Source organism: Topomyia yanbarensis, chromosome 3, assembly GCF_030247195.1.
Source record: "Topomyia yanbarensis strain Yona2022 chromosome 3, ASM3024719v1, whole genome shotgun sequence".
NCBI lineage: Eukaryota > Metazoa > Arthropoda > Insecta > Diptera > Culicidae > Topomyia > Topomyia yanbarensis.
In genome coordinates, this window is record NC_080672.1 from 332,959,547 (window position 1) to 332,986,731 (window position 27,185).

The 27,185-nt window shown below is 37.8% G+C and overlaps 1 protein-coding gene across 2 annotated transcripts in view; it reads right to left on the minus strand.

Moving 5' to 3' along the window:
• The window catches only part of LOC131693140 (semaphorin-2A), a 326,263-nt gene that overhangs the window by 259,272 nt on the left and 39,806 nt on the right, over positions 1 to 27,185 (minus strand). Inside the window, exon 1 of one of the 2 annotated variants that reach the window (XM_058980722.1) lies at positions 9,231 to 9,888. The exons of the other annotated variant lie outside the window; for it this stretch is intronic. The gene's annotated coding sequence lies outside the window, so the exon portion shown is untranslated. Of the gene's footprint in view, positions 1 to 9,230; positions 9,889 to 27,185 lie in introns of those variants that run through there. 2 annotated transcript variants of the gene reach the window in all.

Genomic DNA, 27,185 nt, shown 5'->3' on the forward strand with positions numbered 1-27,185 from the left:
ACACTAAAATCCAAAAAGTCTTTCGTCTTGCGTGAACGCTAAACAACTAGCGTATACCGAGTGATGTTTCGATAGTAAGCACAGTGGTTCTGTTTGCCGTCAAGGAATGTGAACCGAAACTGTCTTTAGGTGTAAGAAATAAAAGACCATGCATTTGGTTCTTTTCCCATTTGGAAATTTTGAATGGTACCATGCATTTGGTTTTTATACTAAGAGACAGTTTTGAAACTTTTTCGGCGCTCATGAGGACAGTTAGAAATAATTGCCCATTGCGAAACGACGTAAAACATTCGCGTATTTGAGCTACTACTTTGAGGCCCAACAGAAGTAGTTGCTTTCAAGTAAATTCCCAATATATTTCTTCAATATACTTTAAGTATAATTCTTTATTAATACCACCTAAGATTATTTGTGAAATGGGCATTAATTGGTATCCATATCATAACTTCACTTTTTATCAATTATTTTTATTTGGTATAATTACCAAATTGACATGCAAATTGTGAAAAACTTGTGCTAGAGCGACACGAACATTCGAGTCAAGTGCCTCAATTTATGATTTACCATTGAAGTCAACGTATTATACGCAGATCTGTATCGTACCGAGCCGCACTAGCCAAGGGAACCGGCGTTATGGGGTGCAGAAATATTGATTTGCTTTAGAAAAGTAAGGTTAGATTATAAAACTATCGATCGAAGGTCGAACTAAAAAATGCCAAAGTAAACCATGGGGCGTAAAATTAGGACTACGCTAATAGCATATAAAGACATATGGCAACGTACAAACCAGAGCGGCGTGATTCTACACTTTTAATCCGAACGGACTAGATACTTCAAACCTTTCTCGCACACGCTGAAATTAGCAAGCGGGTGTAAAAACAGTCACTAGGATATGGGTGCAAAGTCACAATAATTCAAACTGTTCCCCAAAGCTAGAAATTCTCGACTCTGGTGCTTTCCAGATTCGAGAATATTTGACTCCAGTGTTTGCTAAAGTATGAAAGCTCTGAGGTTGATGCGAAGTTCGACTACGGACGTTTCATTCATTGCACTGCATGCTTCTCAATGTTAAGTAGCCCTGACACAGAGTGCCGCGCTAATTAGCAACCCTACTTATTTTATGCAATGAATGTTTTCAATTTTGACGATTTTTAGAATCATCCTTTATTTAACTTCAAATCGCTTTATTTAAAAATCTTTAATATCAAGTTTATTCCGAGAGAAGGATCGTCATTCTATTTGGTCACTACCTTCTAACGCTTTTTATATTTGTTATATTTGTCAAGAAAGTCAATAAAACTTACATGTATGCCCTGCGCGACTCACTGCATTCAAAAGTATTTTTACTAAAGAATGAGTATAATTTGTATATTTTATATATTATAGGTATATTTTGGTTTTTCATTAAGGTTGATCGGAGAATGGCGCAAAAATTGAAAAAGAAATTTTTAATTCTACACCATGTACTAGATCTCCATAAAAACCAATCAGCAGTAAGTCAATAATATTCTACATAAGCTGATTGGATTTCATGAAGATCTAACACATAGTGTGGAAAAAATGCTTTTTTTCGTTTTCGATTATCGTACCGTTCTCCGTTGCTCTTTAAAATGACCAGACGAACCGGGTTAGATGGGACAACCCCGTATGTAAGACTTTTTCCCGTAAACCATATGTACCTAGTACAATGTTTTTTCTTAACTCTCAAATGAGATTTAGCAGTCAATTTTGCGTTAATTTCTACTCACATGAACCGGGACATAATATTATGTCCCAGGAATAAAATGAACGGAAAAACATAATATGTTTCGAGACATGTCACATAAGCTCAGACTGTACAGTTTATGTGAACACATTACAAATACATCTTTTCAATGTGCATCGGTCGAGAATTTACGAGTCTATAAATTGCTCTTATTCAATTTGGTGACCCTGATTCAGTTCATCCGAACAATGCTGAAACTTAAATGGCTGTAAATGATGTCATTCACAGTTACAGCCAACCAGAAACATGGAAAGGAATCATTTTGCGCACTGGATGCCATGATGTGTCGTTGGAAGGCGGTATTTAGATTACGTTTACCATGTTTCACAAAGCTGCAATGTTCCACGAAAATATTCAATAGAAGAATACCTTTAGAAATATATAGTGATCTGATTAATTGATTGATAAGGTATTCTTTTAAGAATTTATTTTCAATGTTAACCGATTTTTCTTGCTAATTTCTATATAAATTTGAAATTTTTGGAGGGTCCTTAGACACAACCGATCGGAACCAAAATTTGCACAATTACTAAGGGCCATAAAAGAAGTCAGTAGAGCCTGGTTGAGCTAATAGTAAAACACTCAGTCTCATTTATACTAAGGTATGAATTACGTACTTTAACTTTGATTAGCTTTTACATACATGCATGGTGCAAATAGCCAAGAAGAAAATATATGCCTTGAACAGCTCATGAAAGAAAGAATGATGTATTTTATTATTCATTCAACGAATATACTAATAATGCTGCTTCTATATTGATTAGCTCCCATATTATTCAGTTCAATATTATGTTCTTGAGGTCATCAAAAATAGAACTACGGAAACTGTCTAATACGAGGTAGAGTTTATATACTGCGACGTATTGCCGAAACGAAAAAGGAATTGTCGTAAACGTAACGAACATAACCTAATGCCGATGCTGTCCATAACACTGCACGTTTCCATAGGTTCCATAACTAAATGTTTGCTCATGTTTTTGCTTTTTATAAATATCTAGATACAACTGCATTAGAAATACATCAAATAGGCTTGAAATGTGCTTGTACCAATACTGTTCACTTAAATTAAGGGATATTTTCCTCTTCTCGTCCACGCAAAAAATAGAAAAGAATCTCCAATTGCAACGGTTAAATATCTCGCATGGGGAGTGGGCGTAGCGTATTGGTAAATCGATTGCCTTGTACGCAGCGCACCTGGGTTCGGGTCCCGACCCCGCACATAGGGTTAGAAATTTTTCCTAAGAGATTTTTCTAACCCGAAGAGGCGAATGACCTTAAGGTTAAAACCTCTATAATTGAAATAAAAAAAAAAAAAAAAAAAAAAAAAAAAAAATATCTCGCATGGTACCAGGTGTATGAACTTAAATCCGCTGTTTGCTCATAGATGGCGTTAGAGAGCATATTTAGCTACCATAGAAACGTCGTACGTTTTTTTGTTTTTCAAAAATGGATTGACGAGTGGTTTGTCTTTTTTTTTCTATATAAAAAATGTTTTTTGACGAAAAACAGTGGATTTAAGCTTATACAGCTGGTATTTTTCATTTTGGAATCTTTCGTTAAAATTATACGAAGGTATGGTATAGCAAAGCGTAGTTTATTTCTAACAAGCGTAAGGTTGAAATTTTTATAACAACTAAAGCTTTGCGATTACCTTTATATTTTTTGGTGAATCATGCCTATCGTCCATAATGCCCTACGTACATTATACCTAACGTACTTATACTTAACGTATTTATGTCAAACGTGACGCACCCGGTGAATCTGTAACCCATTCCCACGAACTTTATTTTTTGCGATATAATGGTTGAGTTTTGCTGAATAGTATATTTCAAAGAACTTGAGAACTTGCTATGAGTCATGTTATAACTAGAAGATTTTAGTGCAACATTTCACCACATAGAGGGCGCCAACACTAATTTCTTAACGGAAAGAGACAGAAATCATGTGTATTCCACAAAGTTGTGGAATAAGTTTTTTCGAGTAATTCTTGTAAACAAGTCCTTAATCTATCTCTCTTTCTTTAAAAGTTTATGTTGGTGCCCTCTATGCGATGTAATATGGAACTGAAACTCTGTAGTAAAAGATGCTTCATGTCAAGTACTGAAAGTTTCAAATATACTATTCAGTTAAACCCAACTATTATTTCGCAAAAAAATAAAGTTAGTGGAAAGCGGCTACTGTTTCCCCATCATGTTAGGCCCCTTGCAAAACTGTCTCAGAGTTCACTTTATTCAAAGTTTAATATCTTCTTCTAATGAAGTTGGATTGATTTGCAATCTTAAACAAAATTGTTAGCAATAAAAATGCCTTTCTTATTTTCATTTGCAGTATCACCTAGCGGTGAAAATGCAGATTAGTGAGCTTTTTACATGTAAATCGTCAAAAATCCCACACGAACTTCGAACACGTTGGACCGTTGTACAGTGGCGGATTTGCCAAAAAACCTGGCCAAAAGTCGAAAATTGCATGATAGTACTTTGGGTTCTAGTACATATATTGTCCTTCAGATGGTGCTGCCGCATGCTATTTTAAGTGAACCGCTCCAAAATTTACATATTTGAGGTGTTTGCATATCCAACCAGTTTAAACCATCGCGTTTTGCTTATATTTTTTATCGAGCGCTCGAAATATCAGTATTATTCGAATGTAGCTGGATTTTGTTAAAACTGCCGGTTTCGAAAATGGAACGATAGAAAGTTAGGCTGAAGGTATGAACCTTATTTATATGTATTGATGTCAAAAGATATTATTTTATTTGTTAATAGAAAATATCAATAACTTTCATAATTTTGTAGCAGACGGTTTCATCAGATATTTTTGCTAAATTATTGAAATACTTTTTTGTCCACGTATGTCCACTATGTTTCAAGGCAATTTGTGTATCTTGAACGATTCTCCATTTGGAACAATATAGAATTCTTGCCCGAATTTGCATGTTTTGGAGTAATTTTTCATTAAGTGAAGACGGAGACGGATTATAAAATTTTCAGTTTAAAGTTTAGACTCATACTTTTAATTACTGCTGTACCTCCGGTTGTCATAGCGAGTCGCACAATACTGCATTTTGAACAGGAAGAATTGTGTATTTAGTGGTAAAAATTTCATCGAGATTCATGAACATTTTCAGAAGTTATCAAAAGTGGAACGCAAAGACGTAAATAATTTTGGTCGTTCATGTTGAAAACCAACGAGGTCGACAGAAGTAATCGCCAAAGGTTCCAAATTTCAAAAATCGATTGCGAATACCATGGTTAAACGTTACCGGGCAACTATGACGTTTGATCATGCAAAGCAAAACAAATCTAGAGGTGGAATATATGACTGGTTTCTACGAGCGAAAATCAGTAGAGTAGTGCAAAAGAATACTGTGATATCCGGTCGTGATTTAGTAAAAAATCTCACTTTGGCGTACACTACAGCTTGGCGAATTTGTTTGTGAGAAGGTTGTCAGTCGTAGTATGTCAGCAAGCATGACAACAAAGCGTGGTCACTCAAAACTATACCAGGAAGCAGTACAATCTTGTTCTGACCAAGTACAACGCATGCATTTAAATAGACGCTTCATCTTAATAATAGATTTTGGACAAATCCTCGGTCTAACAATTTAAATAAAACTATAAATCTTAGTGCATTTCACTTGTTTTCGTATGTTTGTCATATTCATTTTTAGCTACTACAATTTGCATGCAAATTTGTAGTCAATTTTCACTCCATGCATTTCGTCACAAAATCGGCTTATTTTCTATAATTTTAAAAAATACTATTTTTCGTTCTTTGAGAAATATGTGTATGTACCTTTGCAGGTCAATCGAAACCATTTTCGACTTTTGGCCAGGTTTTTAGAGAAATCCGTCACTGTGCGTTGGTCCGGTAGCTAGACTTGTCCGATGCAAAATTTCAAAACGGGATTTTTTTTGGATTAGAAAATTTTTGTGCATAAGGACTTATTCAAGTCATTCTGTACCAGTCAGTTGTTTTGCGTTCACATAACAGTGTGACTTTTTGGAGTTAAGTATCTAATTAGCGCCAATTTGGCGCTGGTTTAGACATATCTAACTAGCATTAAGTCGGTGTTAGTTACTGACGGGGAGAATCCGAAATACTATAAAACCATACTTTTCCTACACTCCTTGTGGGACTAGGAATCGACCGGAATCAGAATATATTGGCTCAAATGGCACGTTCCCCGTACATAGGAATCGACCGAGGAGTGGCCCGATTGAGTTTTCAGAAATTCGTATCTTTTCTGAGCAGTCTAATGGTGGTATTATGGGTTTTTCATGCGCTTGGCCTAGTAGACCACCTCAAACCACTTCACCAAAATACCGTGAAATATCGAATCCAAATTAATTTTTGGAGCTGCTTTGTTTCACATATGAGTCTCTGGGTTTTGTACCCGTTTACCGGGAACACTAAATACTCTCAGGATGGTCATAATTTGAGGAAAAGCTTTATTACTCACTGCCAGAAGTCGAGTCGCTACATGAAACGACAAATGAATTCTTTAAAAGAAATTTATTGAAAACATCGCAGAAGGCTCCATACAGGCTGGGAATTAGAAAATTACTGTATCACACTACATTGGCCTTCACAAACGCAGATGTTGATTCAATTGAAAACGTCTAGTCCTGTGTGAAGTACAAGCGTATAGGAAAATGTCCTCCGCTGCTCCTTCGACAAATTCGATGAGCATGGGGAACATTTTGAGTCGAGTACTGTGAATATTTTGTAGGAAAATGCGTCAGAGGTTCGTCTTTAGTGAAACGCTAAAGACAAAATTTTCCTTCGAAGTGCCTGGCATATAACACAATAGGACTGATTAACAAAAATAACGCACATTTAGTTTGCCGTCTTACTCCACCGTCTGAACGCGCATCAACGTGCATTTCGTTTTGACTAGTCAAATGAATCACAGAAACACATGAAGGCCTTATATAATTTCCGGATATTTGATTCGGTCTCTTGGAGGTTCCATATTGACGGCTCTGTCTAAAATAGACTAGGAAATTTCGGTTTATCGCGTTGTTTCCGAAAGCTTTCTTTTGTTTTTATATCATTTATTGAGGTGTTAATCACAGGTTCTTTGCCTGTTTTCTGGTAAGAAAAATTTCTAACGCCATGTGCAGGTTTGGGAATCGAATTCAGGCCAGCTGCGTACAAGGTAATCAATTTACCAATTACACACTTCGAAATTTATTACAACATTGGTGCACATTTTTCGGACTGGTTGGCACAAATAGCAATTGATAGTAAATTAATGTCCTTTCTATTTGAACTATAAGTTATCGAAACATCAATCTTGGCATGAATAATACCAGAAAAAATGATGGCGCTCGGTTCGACTTAGCTTACCGGAGACTAATTGAAAAATGAAGAAGGCAATTCCAGGAAAAATGTGGATTGCCCTATTTCAACTTACCTACCAAACCAATGTTACGCCATACACGCTCTTACTTAACAGACTGTATTTGCAAATTCATCTCCTAGATCTCATTGTTGTGACAAGTTATAAAAATCAACAGTTTCCGAGACATTGTCATTTCTGTCTAGACAAGTTTGAAATTGTCCCGTATATTCCAGTACAATTTCTACATTTGAAACGACAAGACCAGATCGGAAAAATGCGTTTTTAACTTCGGAACTCCGGAAGGCTGAAACACGAGGATAGTAAAGAATACTAACAGCTCTGGTGGTTTCCAAAAAAAATTGTGGAACGAATTTCGAATTACACACAGGTTACGGTTTGTGATCATTCGACTGTCTTGGAGTTACCGCTCCACTTCCATAGATTTTTATTTTTCTTTGGAATCCGATTAAAACATATCCATATGTGAGTTTGAAGCAGGTGGGGGTTTAAACATATTTACAATAAATAAACATTACGAAGATTATGCCTTATACTTTTTACTCATTGTTTACTTTGCTTTTGCGATATTTTATGATATTGTTCCGTTTAGTTCATAAATGGTAAATTTACTTTTATGTACTTTTTCCTGATGTATTATAGTTGCTGTTTTGGCTTGAGGTAGTATCTCTTGAACAATAGCTCATTAGCTAGTTGGAGTTAGCTATAACGGTTGCTGTCCCACTATGTTGTAGCTTATAGGAAGCCCTAGGAGGCGTATGTTTCGAGACAAGGTTGATTCCAGTTCAACCGACTTCAACATCGATCTTCATTCTATTGATAATATGACAAATTATATACTGAACACTGCAAACTATTGTTGGACATCGTAATTTCACAATGTAGAAAATTCTCATCCAATATTCCACCATCAGACGAATGGGCCGAAAATTTACGCTCGGAACTCATTGACTGGGCATTATAGGAAAACTGAATCATTTTGTAATGGATAATTGGACGAAATATAAAAAAAAAATCCAACACAAATCGAATTTAATTGGTGATATAGCGAATCTAATAGACCGCATACCAAACTACTTTTCTACTAAATATTAATTCAATGTTCAAACTTTCAAATCTATCCATGTTTCCCTTTTCAAAACTGGCATGATGTTTTAAAGTTTATTATCACAAAAATCCGAAAATAATACAACATGTGGCAAAACCTAATCAGCACTAGCATTGAAGATCATATCATAAGCCGGAAATATCCATCAGTTCAATGGATGTAACCGCAAGCCAGAACCTGTCGAAACAATCAGCTGTCACAAAACCAGATATGGGCAGTTTGTATTCGACACGGCTCCAATTAAGTGAACGGAGAACGGAATTGACTGAATTGCATCCCAGTTCCAATTTCCAATTCAACAGAAAGGTCAAACTGTGACTTGCAGTGCTAACCACCACCAATCGATAGGACAAGCTCCTATCGGGACTAGTCCACTGATAGTGAACATCTCACCCCTGACGATCTATTTCCGGTCGAACTCGAGAGTGTAATTTTAGGGTATCATTTCCCTAATTGATGAATATCCAATTTGAAAGCAGTCTGCGTCGTCACCACCACCCACCCCGATGATTTGTTTGCTTTTGTGGTCGAGTTATTCCGAGTTGTGCGCTGCATTGTTGAGAAACCATTCCTCGCTTACATTTGTTTACCAATGATTGTAATCCAAATAAGTTTAAAATTGTTACTCTTTCCATCGCCATCCAATTCTGAAATCGCCGAGAAACACCCCGGGCCGGATGGTCCGCTGGCTCCGATATACAAAACGCTGTGCTGTAGCATTCGTACACGGAGAACCTCGAAAATAAAGAAAAACTAGTTTTCATTTTATCTCTCTTTCCTTTGACTCTGTGGTTCTTTCGGTTCTGCATCTGCTTTCTTCGGTCTTTGTTTCAGAGCGACCCGCGAGGAATGTGTTACGTGTATATCTGTAGCTTTGTGTCTGTATTAGTGTATATCTCTCGCCAAAGTAGCAACTATTTCGCTTCCTGTGAATGCTGTTCAACTTCCCAAAAAAAGAAGACAGTACGACAGAACTGTCCAATACAACATACTTGCAGCAAAACCTTTTCTTTTCTTTCTTCCACTCGATGGTTGGTTGGATGTTCACTATCACTTCAATTTTCCATAATATTTTTCTGCTCAACTTTGAACACTACACCTTATATTGCTTTGCTTTTCCCGTTATAAAAGTGAGCTTCTTTGTAAGAGCCCAATCACTTGAACTTTGTATATTTCTTCATCCATTCGAGCGATATCTTTTTCGTTTGTTTGCTAACACAAATTGTTACAATAACTTCAAACACATCCGTTCCGTGTCCGTCTCTACGGTGGGTTTATCAAAAGCTCCAGTGTGTCAAAAGCCCGTGAAAGCCATTGCACAATAACAGAAAAAAAACGGACCACGGCAGACCCGAAAACCGGGACCTCAACAATCAGGCCAAAATGCAGTGTCTCGCTGTCCCGGATCAACGTTGGCTACACGAGAAAATCGAGAAGTGCAAACATTCCGTGTTTTCCGACCGTGTGTGTGTGTAGGTATAGATTCGCGCGGCTCTGCTACAACAGCACCATTTGTTGGTGGCGTTGGACAGGTTTTCTCAAGCTCGAGACACTACCAACATACACATTAGCTGATTTAGAGTTCAAAAATCGCCGCAGCGGCGATTTAACCGTACGCGTCCAGTACCGACCGAAGTTCAGAGTAAACTAAATGCTTCGCCGTGTATACCCAGCGCATATACACACATAGAGACGTCGGTGAAACGGGTAGAATCGTGCCTTCCATATGGTAGGAGTGCCGAATACGACGAGTGTCAGCTACACGACGAGAAACGGCTGTGAGTTAACGGATGAACTCAGCGCGCTGAGAGTCGCCCGTTTTTCCAATAGGAATAAATGGGATCCGATTGTCACAGCAGGCTGGCTGTCAGTGTTCGGCGCGGTCTGCCATTTTCTGTTTCTGCCGTTTGTTGTTTACCCACTCGGCTTGCGTGGTGATGTATAGTGACGCAGTGAGTGCGTGCTAGAACGAAAGGTCAACGAACAAACGGGGCGCCGGGAGGAGGTTGGATGAATGGGGATTCATTCCGCGCAGGTGAATGTAAACAGAGCGAAAGTGGTCTACGATGAACGGAATGAACGTTGGGTGTTGACAGTGAAAGAAAACGTTATCAAAAGAACAACAGCAATCGCGAGCGGAAGTTGTATCGAGGAATGAGTTTTGGTGCATTTTCATGGGGAACAACACCGCGTTGCACTACATATATTGCATTTTGGCTGCATTTAAAAATTGGCCTAAATATTGAATATCAATGTTCGCATTACACACATATAAATGTTAATGAAAAATCGCAATTTGTAATCGGTTCTGATATGCAGCGGGTTGGCTTGGTGAAAATGTCTATACCTTTTGACACACGGACATTGCCTGTATCAGAAGCTGGTGGGAGAAATTCCGGCAGATCGCTGTTGTACAAGACAATTTGAGAAACCAGTTTCTTACAGGGTAATGAACCTAGTTTGGCCCTATTAGGGAAGGTGGCGCACTATTATGAAATACTCGAATCGAGTTTCATCTCTTCGTTTGAGCCAATGCACAGTGGTTCAAAACATGCTTTTGAGGAGCTTAATTGGGTAGAGCTAATAGTATCTATATTTGCGAAATGACATGTTCTAGAATTTTTATATGTATAAAACGTGCCGCATTTCTTTTTTTAAGAAATTGATCATAGAAGGCTATTAACTTTAAAACGAAAACAAATTGCGGATGAGTGTCTTCAAAAAAGTTGTAGAACAGATTTTTTGCACAAATTCTGCGGAAGATATCCCGTATAAATAAATACCATTCGAGAAATGTTTAGAACTACATATTTCCGATTTTTTTCCATCAAAGAGTGTCGGTCTGTGGCTCGGGCACACGTATAAGCAATGTCGATTCGCCATTAAGGGATAAGGTAAACGTCAAGGAGTGTTTTCGCTATCCCGGCTAAACATCAAGAAATCTAGTCACCGACCGTTCTCACTGTGGAGGGTCCGTCGAACGAGCCAAGCTCTCCTCCACAGTTAATCGCCAAGGGGAACGAAGCAGAGCGTACAAAGGTTCCCCTGAGAAGATGACTGCGGCGACTTCCGGGATCGTTTACGGCGAGTAGACGATCCGAAAATTCGTCGCCAACGTGGCTAGGGAGTTTCCAACAAAGGAGCCAAGCTCACCTCCCTAGCTAGACGCAAAAAACCGCTGCCGGAGCAGCCTACGTAAAACGGGAGAACTCGGCCGGTCGGACATACCGCTCGTCGCCAGTAGCAGTAGATCGAGTAACAGCGTGAGTGACGGGAGAGTTGGAAGAAAATAAACACGGTAAAATTTAGTTTATTTGTTTTCCCGAAGATCCGAAATTCCGGTAGAAGCACCTAGGCCGCCCTGATAAGAAGGGTCCGTCGGGGAAACAGAACCCGAGTAGTGGGCAACCGCTACTTACAGAATCGAAAAAGTGAAAGGGAAGAAGTTCTTCCTCATGCGTTTTTTTTCTACTCCATAATATTTTAGGCATCGCTAGATCCTAAATAAGCATGTTCTATTCTATTCTAACCCTTACACAGCCAGTATTGAAAAGCATCCTGGAAAGATTACAGTTATTCTATAGTGTTTTTCTTGTCAAAATTAATATTTGAAGCATATTTCCATATGTCGCAAATATTAAAACAGCCAGGCTTACTGTGCAGAGTTGGGTTTGAAAATGTTTCAAAAATAGACGGCAATTAAATTATTCATTTAATCAATAATTTAATTAACGAGTTGTTTTGAATCTTGAAAGAGGAAGAAACTAGAACAACCGTACCGACCGTTTCAGTTTGAAGGGGATATAATAAATCGTTAGGAGTGACTTTGCTAAGAAGGTTAATGTCACTCCTTTGGTCCTTTGGGTTGGGACAGAGGTATTTTCACCTTGCCCTGGCTAATAAGCCTAGGTTACAGCGCCTTTACTCGCTCTAGATCCTAAATATGTATGTCACCATAAACAGTATGATTCTTGAATGGTATGTTGTCAAAATTTATATGGAAAAAACGCATATTTTTGCATGGAACGGTCTTCTTAACAACCCGTTGTTTGTATGGTCGAGAGTGGAAAAACGATAATGCTTTATGTTCGTTATAACTATATTGGAAATGGTTTTTAAACTTTTGATAAAATGGTTGGCATATAGTACACAGTTATGTGGGATCTTTTCTCTGTCACTTGTTGTTATTGATTTATGGGACGTTTTCAATGACGAACTCTTTAAATTCCAATTTTTAAGACTAACATTTTTGTTTCTGATTTATAGCGATCGTAAAGTTTAAAACTTGTTCTAATCCACCTAGTGGTGCAATTATACCTTTCTCCGTTGCCCAAATTTCGATTCCATGGCTGGTTATGTTCAATATAATAGTGGAAATGTATATTACATATTCAGTAAGATTTGCACATGCACAAGCCCGATGAGAGAGGGAGGGTCAGCAATGGCAATTGCCCCGGGGCCCTGGTCCTATTTGGGGGCCCGCATTTTTCTCTAAAGGAAAACTGAATGACGGAAGATGTAATTTCTTTGCATTTATTTGCCTTATTAAATTGTTGTATGAAAGCGATTTCGATATTCGATTCGATTATTTCCGATATGGGGGTGCATTTTTCAAATTCTATCAAAATGGTATGTAACGAAAAGTGGTCCAATTTTAAACGCATATAATTCATCCATCTCACGATAAATTTTCAAATGTTTTGCGCATATCGCCCCGAAATACTTCTAAGAATAGATTCCAATTGATAAACCCAAAGATTTTTGATATCATGGCATTGAAAATTAAAATAATGTACAACCTAGTCATTTACACACAGAAGATAGCGCTTCCCATGTCCGGCACGACAGATTTGTGTACCTAGCGCGCTACGCTTGTATGAATGACGTCATCATCGACTATTTAAAGAAATGGATTTGGCCGGACAAGCTCAGTTGCCTGTTGAACGCCAGACGGAGCAGATCACTGCGCTGTGTTTTACCAGCCAGTGTAGCTTACTTAGAAATCCGTTACACTGGCTGTGGAGGTACGCTATCCAGCGCCGTCCAACACGCGACTGAGATGTGCTTAGTTCCAGCACACTTTTATGTGCAATCTTGAACACAATTGTTCGTACACAATATCGCTTGTACATTCGAGCTCCATTTGTAAACACGGTTAACTTAGTGTAGTGGTACTAGTTGTCTCTTTTGTTCTACCCATCATCATCATCGTTGACTCATTTTGTTTTGTGCGCTTAGGTTCAATGTTTGAGGCGAATGTTTCGATAGGTATACCTAATTTGTTAGCAGGGTTACCATATTCACAGATTTTGCTGTAATGATCACAGATCCTTTTCCACAAATGGCAGATTTTTGACATTTTGATGAAAATTTCAGATTTTCAAAGATTTTTGGCAATATTGTGATTTTTCACAGATCTTTCGGAAATTCATCACAGATTTTTCTCCTGTTTCATTTATCACAGATGGTAAAAAGATATTTTTGACCGAAACACAGATTTCAATGTGGCATCCCTGTTTGTTAGCGGTTGCATGCGTAACCTGCATGATAGTAATCTGTGCTTTCGTTGCGCAAAGACGAAAACTATCTTAGCAACAAATTTACACGGATCGATGGGAAGCACAATGAAAGCTTATTATTTACGTTCGATCAATTCATTGATTTTTTTCTATTTTGATTCTGCTAATAGGTACATACTACAAAACCTATTTATGAATTAAAACACTGTTACTCGAAAAACCGTTGCAAAAGCGCATCTAAGTCGATATATAAAATTGTTTTCGATTCTTGTATATTTATAGTTTCGATATATGATTAAGACCACTGCATTCGCTCTACATTTGTATGTGTACTTCAGCAAAGATAAAATAATGGCAAAATATAACTAGAAAGCTTGGTCTATACATGAAATGTGATTATACTGTCTAAAATTTGATTTTTCTTCACCGGTCCGGGTTTTTACAATTTTTAAAATCTGACGTGATGCTATAAAAATTTAGTTCCATATATTAGTTCGGTCACGGATTTCTATCTTCTTTCTTTAGATCTTCTCAAATAAGTTTAATCGGATTCGATCACTTACTACAAATGAAATAACCTGACAACCAAGAAGGTTTGGTTCAATATGTAACATTCGATGTTGATTGGTTGTGCTTAAACTATACGTAAGAAATATATTTGAGTTATTATTACTCTAAATGTACTAAGAAAATAAATATTTTACATTAAGTAGTATAGTCCTATGTCTACAGTTCGTGCAACCCCATAGGGCTGCCGATTGTAGTTTCAATTTAATAACTTGAAAATTCAAACTCTTATTATGGATACTTTATATTCGACGTTTGTTAAAATATGCGTTCTTCTGGGTATTGTTTAGTTTGTGTAAAAGGTTAAAAAACCGAGTTATGATTGCTTGAACCGACGGAATGCACTACAAAATATAAATGTAGAAGCTGCTGGTGGTACCGGTTGTTGGCTTGGAGACACTAGGTGTGATCGTTGTTGAGTGACTAATTGTTCCGGTCAGATCCATAGATATTGGTTTTGCAATCGTTTGCGCTTTGGCATAAGATAGCGGTATGCTGCTTATAGCTATAGTAGGCGGGCTTTTCTTAGCTGCTTTCGTACAAGGTTTTCCTTGGTGCAGCGTCTTTTTGCAGAATTTGCATATGTGAATCTGCCTGGGTGCATGACCAGTGTTGTCTGATTAAACGATAAAAATCTCCGACGAAAAAGAAGAAATATAACGGCCAATTCGAACACGCTTCACAGCTTAGGTACTAAGTAATATAATATAGTACACACTACACTACAATAAAAATTGCTCGAAATTATTGTAACATCTGAGACAGTTCATGGAAGAACAGGCAAATGATGGGGACAAATGGAAAATGAGTGAGGGAGGCCGGTTGAGAATCAAGAAGACTTTTTCCATTCAAATCTCGAGGAGAATAGTCGACGAATTAGAAAAAAACGGAGTGTACCATAATTGAAAATTTTATTAATTTTATAGCGCAATAATTACAAGCGCAAGAAGAACCGACAAATCAGGATATACAGAAATATCGAATCAGGTATGATGAAAAATAATTAGTAATTAAAACCAAATCTATGTGATTAGACAGTATCTCACAACTAAAGGCCTCCTTCTCCATATCATGTTTTCTATCAGGACTCGTAATTTGTACCAACCGGCAGCACGAAACCGCCGACGAGTGTGATCATCAGGAGCTACAGTAATCGCCGAGCATTGCCGCGCCGTGCGGTACCGGTAAGGAAACCACGTGCGGGATTGCACGCCACCCAGGACGAACAGAGAGCAGACATCAGCCGGTCCCAGAACCTTAACACACACAGGTAATATTAATGTGTATAAATAAAATAGGATATTGAAATCAGCTTTTTTTTGGTTCCATGCACTTTTCACACCCTTGAGTCCCTGATTAGCGATTTCCTCCTTGAATAAAGCCGACCTTGAGACAAAAGAGACTCCAGCTCGAGCTAGGGCAGAAAAGAGATCGTTGTGTTACCCACCCTCACGTGACCTGCCGTGGCTTAACCAGTAGGTCAAGGGCTTAGAGAAAACCCACGCGGTCCTTCTGATTGCCACCCCAACACCACCTCTCCATATTTTGGCACAAACTTTTTGATCTCGATGTCAGGGGTGCGCGGTGATAAATCATGTAAGCGCACCTCTCTAGAGCTGTTGTCTGTATGGGAATGTTGCAATGAACGTTGTCGGATTCGTTAATTTGCTGCATGTTGTTCCGCGAAACGAATGGCTGCTTGGTTAATATCGTTGGTTTGATATCGTACATGCCAGAATTTCCCATGGCTCAAGAGATTCTAATTCATGTTGTACTAGAGGCAGGGCCGCAGAGAGAAAATACGGGTCCGGTGGGTCCAACGTACGGGCCCCCACCACTGTGTATCAATCAATGATCGTGACTTGGAGCCTGAGTACATAAAAGTCAATGTATGAATTCCATTGGAGTTCACTGATATTATGTATAGTACACTGAAATTTTATATTTATGTACCGTTTTTTAATCTAGTTGTTTGTAGTGCCAACGAAGGAAAAAAATCTGTTTTAATCCACCTAGCGGTGCAATTGTGCCTTTCTCATTTCTCTAAACTATGGCACGGAGGGTTTTTATGTTCAACATAATTGTGGAAATGTCCATTACATTCTTAGTACACTTTGCACTTATACACAATGGCATGCCAGCCACGAACTTGATGAGCTACGTGTCGACGGTGAAACACTTGAAACAAAAAAATATCATACTTCATTAGCCTAATCAGCATTAGATCAATGTTATCTGCTTGCTAACTCATTTTGTCATGCGGGGGTGGGTATGTGAGGAGGGCGAAAGTCCCATGAACGAACGACTCCCCAGCTTAAATTGGAATGCTTTGTAATATAGTGGCGGTTTAAAGATGATGGGGTTGAAAGGGAGGGGTATGAGGTGGTGGTCTGAGGGGTGATTTAAGGAGATTTTTAAAGGAGGGGAGTGAACAGTAGAGGGGGGGGGTGTAACCCCTCTCCGTAAACCATCAACTACGCCCCTGTTAAAATCCAGAAACCTTATGCGAGTTGAAAAAAAAATTTGCCGGGATTAGGTTGACGTTTTTCAGAGTGATTGCATAACCTTTCTATATGAGAAAGGCAAAAATGTGCAAAATCCAAAAACGTGAATCTTCGTCAAATTTTTTTCGTGTTTGCATCAAATCTCGACGTTTTATGCACCTTGAATACATTTAGCATCAAAAATAACAATTCTATTTTTAATTTTTCCTATAGTTTTTATGCGAAATTTCTGTGTGGCCGCACTCTGAAACCCGTAATTCCGGAACCAGAATTCCGATCGATCCAAAATTCAATAGCAGCCGATGGGAAGGTTGCACCTTTCATTTGAGACTAAGTTTGGGCAAATCGGTCCAGCCATCTCTGAGAAAAATGAGTGACATTATTTGAAACATACGCACATACACACACACACACACATACACACACATACATACATACACACACACATACAGACTTTTTCCGATCTCGACGAACTGAGTCGAATGGGATATGACACTCGGCCCTCCGGGCCGGGATTAGGTTGACGTTTTTCAGAGTGATTGCATAACCTTTCTATATGAGAAAGGCAAAAATGTGCAAAATCCAAAAACGTGAATCTTCGTCAAATTTTTTTCGTGTTTGCATCAAATCTCGACGTTTTATGCACCTTGAATACATTTAGCATCAAAAAGACGAAGATTCACTTTTTTGGATTTTGCACATTTTTGCCTTTCTCATATAGAAAGGTTATGCAATGACTCTGAAAAACGTCAACCTAATTTTTTTTTCGACTCGCATAAGGTTTCTGGATTTTAACAGGGGCGTAGTTGATGGTTTACGGAGAGGGGTTACACCCCCCCCCTCTTCTGTTCACTCCCCTCCTTTAAAAATCTCCTTAAATCACCCCTCAGACCACCACCCCATCCAGCCCTCATACCCCTCCCTTTCAACCCCATCACCTCTAAACCACCACTATATCACAAAGCATACCAATTTAAGCTGGGAAGTCGTTCGTTCATGGGACTTTCGCCCTCCTCACATACCCATCCCCGCATGACAAAATGAGTTAGCAAGCAGATAACATTGATCTAATGCTGATTAGGCTAATGGAGTATGATATTTTTTTGTTTCAAGTGTTTCACCGTCGACACCGTAGGACATTTCCACAATTATGTTGAACATAAAAACCCTCCGTGCCATAGTTTAGAGAAATGAGAAAGGCACAATTGCACCGCTAGGTGGATTAAAACAGGTTTTAATTTTTCCTATAGTTTTTATGCGAAATTTCTGTGTGGGCGCACTCTGAAACCCGTAATTCCGGAACCAGAATTCCGATCGATCCAAAATTCAATAGCAGCCGATGGGAAGGTTGCACCTTTCATTTGAGACTAAGTTTGGGCAAATCGGTCCAGCCATCTCTGAGAAAAATGAGTGACATTATTTGACACATACGCACATACATACACACACACACACATACACACACACATACACACACACATACATACACACATACACACACACATACAGACTTTTTCCGATCTCGACGAACTGAGTCGAATGGGATATGACACTCGGCCCTCCGGGCCGGGATTAGATTGCCGTTTTTCAGAGTGATTGCATAACCTTTCTATATGAGAAAGGCAAAAACGTAGTTTTTTATACTTTAGGAGTTTTTAATACCTCTTCGACAGTTTTGGTGACTTTGGAAAGCGCCATTTCTGTGAATAGTATTTATAAAAGTAAGGAAGTGGCAAGATTAAGAATGTAGTAATTACAAAAAATAAAAATATCTAAACGGCGATCAACGGCAAAGGATAAAAACAATAGGAAAACTAAATATTAAAAGAATGTACAAAAGAGCTAAAACAACAAAATCATCCAAATAAACCAATTAATGTCAATTGTCAAAAAATGTTTAAACGAGAAAAACCAAAACAAAAAATTGATAAAGGAAAACAGGAAACCACAAAAATATATTGCGAAAATTAAAAAAGTCGAACATTATTGAACAAATGGTGAAAGTAATGAAAAATTGATAGGAAAGTAGAAAAAAAATTAGAATCAATGAAAATGAAAAAAAATTACCAAAAAGAATACAAACATTAATATAAAAAATGCATAAAACTGAAAAACTCGATAAATCAAGAATAATAAAATTTATTTAACGTTAAAAACAAGACATATTTAAAACAATAGAAAAAATAAATAAAATGTTAAGAATGCATAAAACTAGAGAAGTATATATGAAGGACAAGAATAAAATAACAATAGAGAAATTAAAAAAAATGGACGAACCAAAAAAATCGAAAAACTGGAAAATTGAAATGATGAAAAGACGAAAAAGTAAAGAAAATTGGAAGTATTGACCAAAAATGGAGCAAACAGACAAAATGGAAAACAAAAAATAGTAGAAAAAAGCCACGAAAAAAATTAATAAAATGGATATTATTTAAAGAACAGAAAAAGCACAAGAAATGAAATTTGAAATAAATTCAAACAACGAACTAAATGTGAAATGAAGAAAAAGTGCCCATAGTGTCAAAGATAAATCAAATGTTTTTTTAGGGTAATAAAAAAAATCAATATTAACGTATAGGAAAATTGTCAACAGAAAAAGTACTTTCAAAAGAGGTTAAATGGAAAACATGAATAAATAACAATAACGAATTAAATCTTAAGAAAAAGTATAAAAAATAAATAAAATTATATTATATGAACAATGGGAAAAATAAAACTACGATAAACGGAAATCTAAAAACTAGAAAATGGGGAGAAAATAGGAGAAAGGTAAAAAATTAAACAATAAGACAAATTGGAATGAGCTTGAATAAGTAAAATTGCTTTTGGAAAAAATATGAAAAAAAAGGAAATAGAAAAAGGCCATGACAAGAATAAGTGTAGTAAATAGACAAATTCTAAAAATTAGATGGAATGACAAAAAAACAAATAAAAAGCAGGGTATTAAAATATGAAACAATAAGAAAAAATAAAGAAAGCAGAATTTTCTCGAAAAATTGCGAATAAAATTAAATAACAGAGAAAAAACTATAAATTAAAGTAAGTGATAGTGATAGCAATAGAAAACAAAGCAAAAGTAAAGAACATTAAAAGATGGATAAAATAAAAGTTTGCAAATAGATAAAAAAGGTAGAATCATACAATTGTAGAAATACAAATACAATCCACAACATGAAAATATAGATCAATGAAATTTTAGTGAAACTAAAAAAAATCCATGTAGGAATAAAAAAATGGAAAAAAATGAGAAACGTGAATTAAATTTCAAATAAGGGTTTGGGTTGGATTTTACGCTATGCTGGTTTCGAAAACATTCATAATCCTTTAAAAACATGAATTATTCTTTTATTTGTGTTGGTGTGTTAGCACACCTTAAAATATTTTACAGGAATGTGGTAACTGATTTCTATAAAATAGTTCAAAAATAAAAATAAAATCGTTACGTTCAGGAACCGACGTTAAAAATCTTACGCTCGCTCCTCCAAAACGAAAATTATTTGTATGCGGATTAACCTTGCTACATTAGTTACCTAATCTTGCTAACTAGTTGATTTAGTTTGGTAGCCGAGTTAAATTTTCTCTTCGAAATCAACCAAACACAATTTAGTAATTTGGTTGAACGTATGCTTTTTAGAATCATTGGCAGCTGCAGGATTGTGAACTGAGATATCTTTTTTCATGCTCCATGACATATAAAATTCAAAACAAAACTATTAACACTATACTCGTCACGAAAGGGGCTTGTTGTGTACGCAATGTGCTGTTATAATGAAAATGTTGATAAAAGGCCGTATTTGAAAGAATTGTAAAATGTATTTTTTTTTTTTCAATCCTTGGCCTCTTTGCTAGGGGGAATTGGTAGTCGAAAATCGCCGAAAAAAGCTACGTCATTTGAGTATGACCCCTTTACAAATATGTTTCGGTATCATCTCTTATCTGAATATGATTTTTTATAGATTTTGTATCAATGAACGGCAAACCAAATATATTCAATTTTAAATCTAAATTTTTGGATTAATTTCGAATTCTTTTGGTTTATCAAGAGTTTTTAATGACTCATTTGATCAATTGAGCTCTCAAATAGAGGTAGGGTTACCGCCTCTAGTGGTGCTTTTACCAGCAGAATTTTACTGAGCAGGGGATAGACTTCAAGGTACACATGGGTATGCGTTGAAATCAATTAGAATTTTGAATTAAAGTGATCACTCGACAGAATTTTGGAGCACTTCCTTTGCTTTGTATTGTATAAAACGCTTAAAAACAAATAAATATGCACTCTTTTATTTCTTATGTAGCTCGTAGCACTAGGAGGAAAAATATCTTACTTTCTTCACATTCACTGTAGAGTGTAATGTTTTGGTAAAGCACTCCACCTTTCTGTGCCGTTCACATTTAGTGGTATGTTTTTGCATTTGTTAACAGTTTTGTTGATTTAGTTAGACGTAGTGATTCGCTTTCTCGGATATTCACAAAGAATCCAAAACACCAATCACTCTCGCTGTGAAGGATAATCCCAGCGAGCTATGCTCTGCTCCTCAGTAAAAAACACGGGGTGTGAAATCACACTTCAGTCTTTCGAGAATCTTTGTGAGGAACATTAATCCATTGAAGCGAAGGTTCATGGGGTAAAGTAAACCCAAATGGCACTTTTAAAATAATATTTGTCAACGCCAAGAGGGGCTCTCCTTAACAATTAGGGCCTGCAACCCGAGGATGATGTTTATGAGGACTGGGTGCTAGGCGATTTCTGGGAAAGAGAAGGGCAACGCAAAATTGCAAAATAATCCAATGGATACTTTCGGGCGAATTCGGATTTACCTGAACGAAGGCACGGAATTCGCCTCCAAAAACCGGTGTGCCAACCCTAAGCAGGGTTTTTTTCTTTCAATAATTACTTCCGATACCAATCCAGCGCTTTTGAAGATTGAAAATTCAATAAATCAAAAAATCGATTTCAAATTGGCGAAATTTGAAGACAACCTCATGACTTGTAATCAAACCATTTAATTGTTTAACCCTTACAAGTCTGATCATATTTTTGTTTCGATTACAGACATTTTAACCTTAAGGTCATTCTCTTCTTCATTCAGGTTAGGAATTTTCCTATAATAAATCTCTTTGTTAATTCTACTATGCCCGCTCGAGTCTGATCTTGGTTCGATGCGAGAATTAGGTTGGTATAAACACAGTTGATATTAAATATGCAGTAGTTTAGAATTTTCGCTATTCTACTTACCTCATACACTAGATATTGAGTTTTTAATTGAATTCTCAAATAAATTTTTGTCGAAAAAGTATTTGTCAAAATTATAGTTTCTGTTAAAAATCCGGGCCTCCTTCAAAACTCCGGGCCCGGGCGGAAACACCCCGACCCCCCCCCCCCCCTCTTGGCGGCCCTGACTAGAGGGTTCCTCGAAATGTCAAACAGAGAATAGGTTGGTAACGGAGGATGCTTTGCTTTTCTTTGATGTATGTTGCTTCTTCCAGGCAATTAGTAATCGTTTATTTAATTTGAACAGAACGAGTACACTCTTAGAAAAAAATAAAATTACATGTGACGTAAACAACGTAGCGATGTATTTTTTCTGTCTGATAATAGGATTTTACATGTTATGATATGTAAAATTAAATATTGTGACGCTTTTGATGTAAAACTCAGAATTAATGACTTAGGAAAAGCCGAACAACTCACATTTTTACATGTAATTAAATGTAAATTTATGTGAATTGGGACGTTCCTTTTATGTGCATCTAGCAAGACGTAAAGTTACAAGTATTTTTTTGCTGTGTATAGTTCTTAGTAACTAGTATGCAAGTTTCTACGGTTCCTATATTGAAAGTTTTGACGGAGTATCTATGAGGTGGTCCTCGGCAGCATTATTTTGATAGCACGATATCTGCTCAGTACCGTTTCGAATTTTATGTTGCAATGGAATTTATGAGCACTGACGCACGCATAATTTTGGATATAATGGTGTATATTAACTGCTGGCTGTGATTTTATGTATTTCAATGATCTGAGACATTATAACCTCAAAATAAATGCTTGGAAAAAATGCTTACAACGACTAGGTACGGCATGCTCTCTATTCCACTTCAAGTATCTTCGAACCATTTTTTCTGGACTAGTGATTCTCAACCTGGGGTCCGCAGACACCTAGGGGGCCGTCAAGTCGTTGCTGGGGGTCCGCGAAGAAAAATATATTTTTTGAGTGCATGTTGAAATTTCAACTTTTGTTTCCTAACAAACTGAAAATAACATATTGATAGCATACAAAATCGATGTTAACCGTAGGGGTTCGCAGCAACCCAGGTTGATTACAAGGGGTCCGTGGTAAGAAAAAGGTTGAGAACTGCTGTTCTAGACGGTCGAGCCGTACGTAGGTGAAAATTGCAAGATATTTCGAAACAACAACAAAAGCATGCAGCAGCTGCGGATCCAGGAGGAGGGTCCTGGGGGGTCCGGACCCCCCCCCCCCAAAAATTTTTAACTTCTTGAGAGATTTAAAAAAAGTTTCTATTTAAAATTCGTTCTAAATTCAAAATCATTCCAAACCAAATTCGACAACCAAATCTTATTTTATACTATGTTCACACTACATAGTTAAAACAAGTTATAATAATTAGCAACAAGAAAAATGTCATCAAGATAGCTTTAAAACACGTTTTAACTCTGTAGTGTGAACATAGTATTGATTAAATATGGGTATTACATATTACGTATTGTACAACGAACATTTCAAAATCGAAATTTCTGACCCCCTCCGAATTTTTTTTCTGGATCCGCTGCTGGCATGCAGTAACGAGCCTAGCAGCGATCAATAAATAACTCCTTCCCAAAGTCCCTCTAAACAAAATTCTAGCATGCGTCAAAAATGTTAGTAGTAGTGAACAGAGACAGCTTGTAAAATGTGATAATGATGACGTAGACGCTACTGAGCATGCTAGTAACTTCTCATATATGGACTTACACTGCTACCAACTTCACGAGCCCGAAAGAAATGCAGATCATAAGATTGGTTCGTCGAGATTGGCAGAACTGAAAAGACCGTTCCCTCTATCAACTATGTCAAAATATCTAGTAAACAACATACCATAACATTTTGGGAGTTCGCTCGGGAGTTGGTGGTCTCGATTAGCCTCTGAGTCAATTCTTATTCATATATAAGCTGGCCAACTCTGACGAAAAAATCCGTACACCATTCTGCAATGAAGCGCGATCGTTCATCACGGTCAGGCAAACAGTCCGCAAGGTGTACGGATTTTTTCGTCAGAGTTGGTCAGTTTATTCATATTTGAGAGCATTGACGAATAAAAGCTTTCAAAAGGAGAGCCTCAATACTATTTTTGTTTGTTTTTGCACCAAGAGACGTCAATCCTCCATATATTCTGGACGCTTCGAATAATGTTTTATCGTTAGGTTTGGGACCATCACGATGACCACACCCAAAATCCGACGAGTATGTTTCTATTACTTTTGGGTAAGATTCTATTATCTTTTCGGTAACAGACCACGCAATTGCGCATTGCGGTATTAAACTCATATTCCCGGAAAACCAGTAAACGGTGGAATGACGAATTTCGGTTGCTGTTCAATGAACAGTGTTCATGTATGTGCATCACACAATCAAACAATTTTTCAGTATGTGTCAACCTCTTTGTTCGCAGAGTAATTCGGTCGATTTCTATGATAGTATTAATATCGAGTCCAACCAACCGGAATCCTGGCGGATAGCCAACCAAATTCAGGCTGGAATCTACCCCAATATTGGCAGAAACCACCCCGAATTACGAATTTTTTACTGGGTAGGTTGGATAGCGTTGGATAGGCAGTTTCCGGATCCGGCCTAGTTGCCAGATCCGACACAGTTCCCGATCCGGACCAGTTCTCGGATCCAGACCAGTTCCCAAACCCAGACCTCCCGGATCCGGACCAGTACCTAGATCCGGACCAGTTCCCAGATCTGGACCAGTAACCGGATCCGGACCAGTACCTGGATCTAGCCCATCCCCTTTTCCCCTTTCCATGACCGGACCTGAACCAGGCCCAGACTTGGTGCTTAGATCCAGACAAGCTTAGATCCAGACAACTATAGGTCTTGCTTCCCGTAAATGACGGGAAGGACTGTTCATGTTTGTGCAGTCGCCATCTTGCTGTTAACGTCCGTGATAGAAAAGAAATTTCAATTTAACATCGGCCGAAGTACCCCACCACTATTCCGAGCAGTGTTGCCACAATTAAATCTGTACCGGGAATTGAAAAATCTTCTATCTGTACTCTTCTATAGAAAAATCTGTACCGGATTCTGTACCCAAACCATAACAAGGTTGTTTTAAAAAAGACATTTTTCTTATACATATGTTTCATTAGGGGAAATCAACATTCTGACTCGGTTTTTTATTTGAGCTGGAATTCCGCAAGAAACTAGTTAGAATTCCGGATGAGTTTGACTGGATAATGTTAATATCAGCTCCAGCTCAAACTCTCGCTGCCACTTTGTTTGCAACCAAAAGTGGCCAACAGAGTGGCGGTGAGAAGCTGAGATGGGGCTGGTAATATCTATAGAATTCGAGAAACCTGCTTGCAGGAATTCAAATGGAACAGGTCAGAGTAAACGTATGCACTCCAAGAAGATTCGCTCGGCTTTCACTTAGACATCATCCCTTTGATTTGCAGGAAGCAGGTTTCTCGCATATCGCATTCGAATATCTGCTTCAGTTCAAGCTCACACACTCAATTTGGTTCGGCACTTTCCCAACAACCGTGTAGTCAGTAAATTTAGAAAATGATTTCTCAGTAAAGTAAGATTTGTTTGCTGATTTTCAGTGAAATATTTTTCGAGTCTCAGCTATGAAACGTCACTTTTACTGAGATCTCAACAAAAAATTGCTGAGACCTCAGCTGTTGAGATTTCGGCAAAAGATGCGTGCAAATTAAGTGTGCAATCAGCACCAGCTCCACTTCAGATTCTTACCATCACTGCTGCCTAACTCAACGTTTACCTGCTGTTTACTGGAATGCCTCGCAGGGTTAAATTATTTTACCTTGCTGTCATGTAAAAAAATCTGTACTAATCTGTACCTTTTTACAAAAATCTGTAATCTGTACAGTACAGAATCTGTACTAGGAATGCTTAAAAAACCTTTCTACATAAATCTGTACTTGTGGCATCACTGATTCCGAGTCGTTTTTTCTGACTGTGCTTTGAAGCTAGCCGAGTGTGAGCCGATCTTCAAATACGGAATGTGTCGTGTAGAAAAATCGAACCTCGTCTTTATCCCCATTGTGTTTACTCCGCTTGAAGCGCAATATAATGACAAGCGAAGTGATACACACTTCGAGGCGTTAATATTTATTGAATAAGAATTGATGAAACATGTGTGCGACGTAGAGATTTGAATGTATTGGTATTGCCGTTTGGGGAATTTTTTGTTGGGACCGTTTTAGCATGAAACGTCTTGCTATTAGAGCGTTTTTTTTCTTATTACCGTGAAGGTATTACGGCCGAGTTTTGGGTGCACATTTTTGGATTTTACTAAGGTCTGCAAACCCTCTACTAACAAACCCTTCGTCGAGTCGAGTCACTGCTGTTCCACAGTCACAGGTTTTTTGTTTCTTGAATTTATTCATTTCTATAAAAGTACTGTATACTAGCATAATGAGACTCTGATCAACAGAAACAGCAACAGACTCAACAGTTGAATGCATACAATTTCTCTAATCAAGATTCAAATAAGTAGGTTTGGAATTATGCTATATTCCTACATAAGGAGGATAAGCTGGTAAACACCTTAATTTCTCGCTTGGGCGAAAATTTTCGGTGAAACTACTCTTTGTACGTAAAGGGCCCAAATCCTAACTTCACAAAGTCATGGGTGCATTTCGACTTCGTCTCATAAGAAACCGACACTAACTTATTGTCAGAATAGATTAGCGCCGGCTTGACACAAAATCCCTAAAACGGAAACACAGTTCGTGTTTCAATCGAACGACTGGGATTTCGCGTCAAGCCGGTGCTAATCTATTCCGACAATAATAAGTTAGTGTCGGTTTCTTATGAGACGAAGTCGAAACGCACCCATGACTTTGTTAGATTCAAAGCGCCCGTCAGGATTACCCACGCGGCTCTCGACGGCCCTGCACGCACTTACAATGGATCGACAGCCACGAACTTGAGATGCCCCAGCCTATCTTGGTATGCCTACTAGGTGAAGGTTATTGGGATGAGAGAGCGGTGGATCTGGAGTGGTTCCATGAGGTGGTCGTGTGAGGAGGATCTGATGAGGATCTTTGAGGGAAGGTGGTTTGATGGGGGGAGTGGCTTGAGGGGGGGCACTTTCTATATGAGAAAGGTAA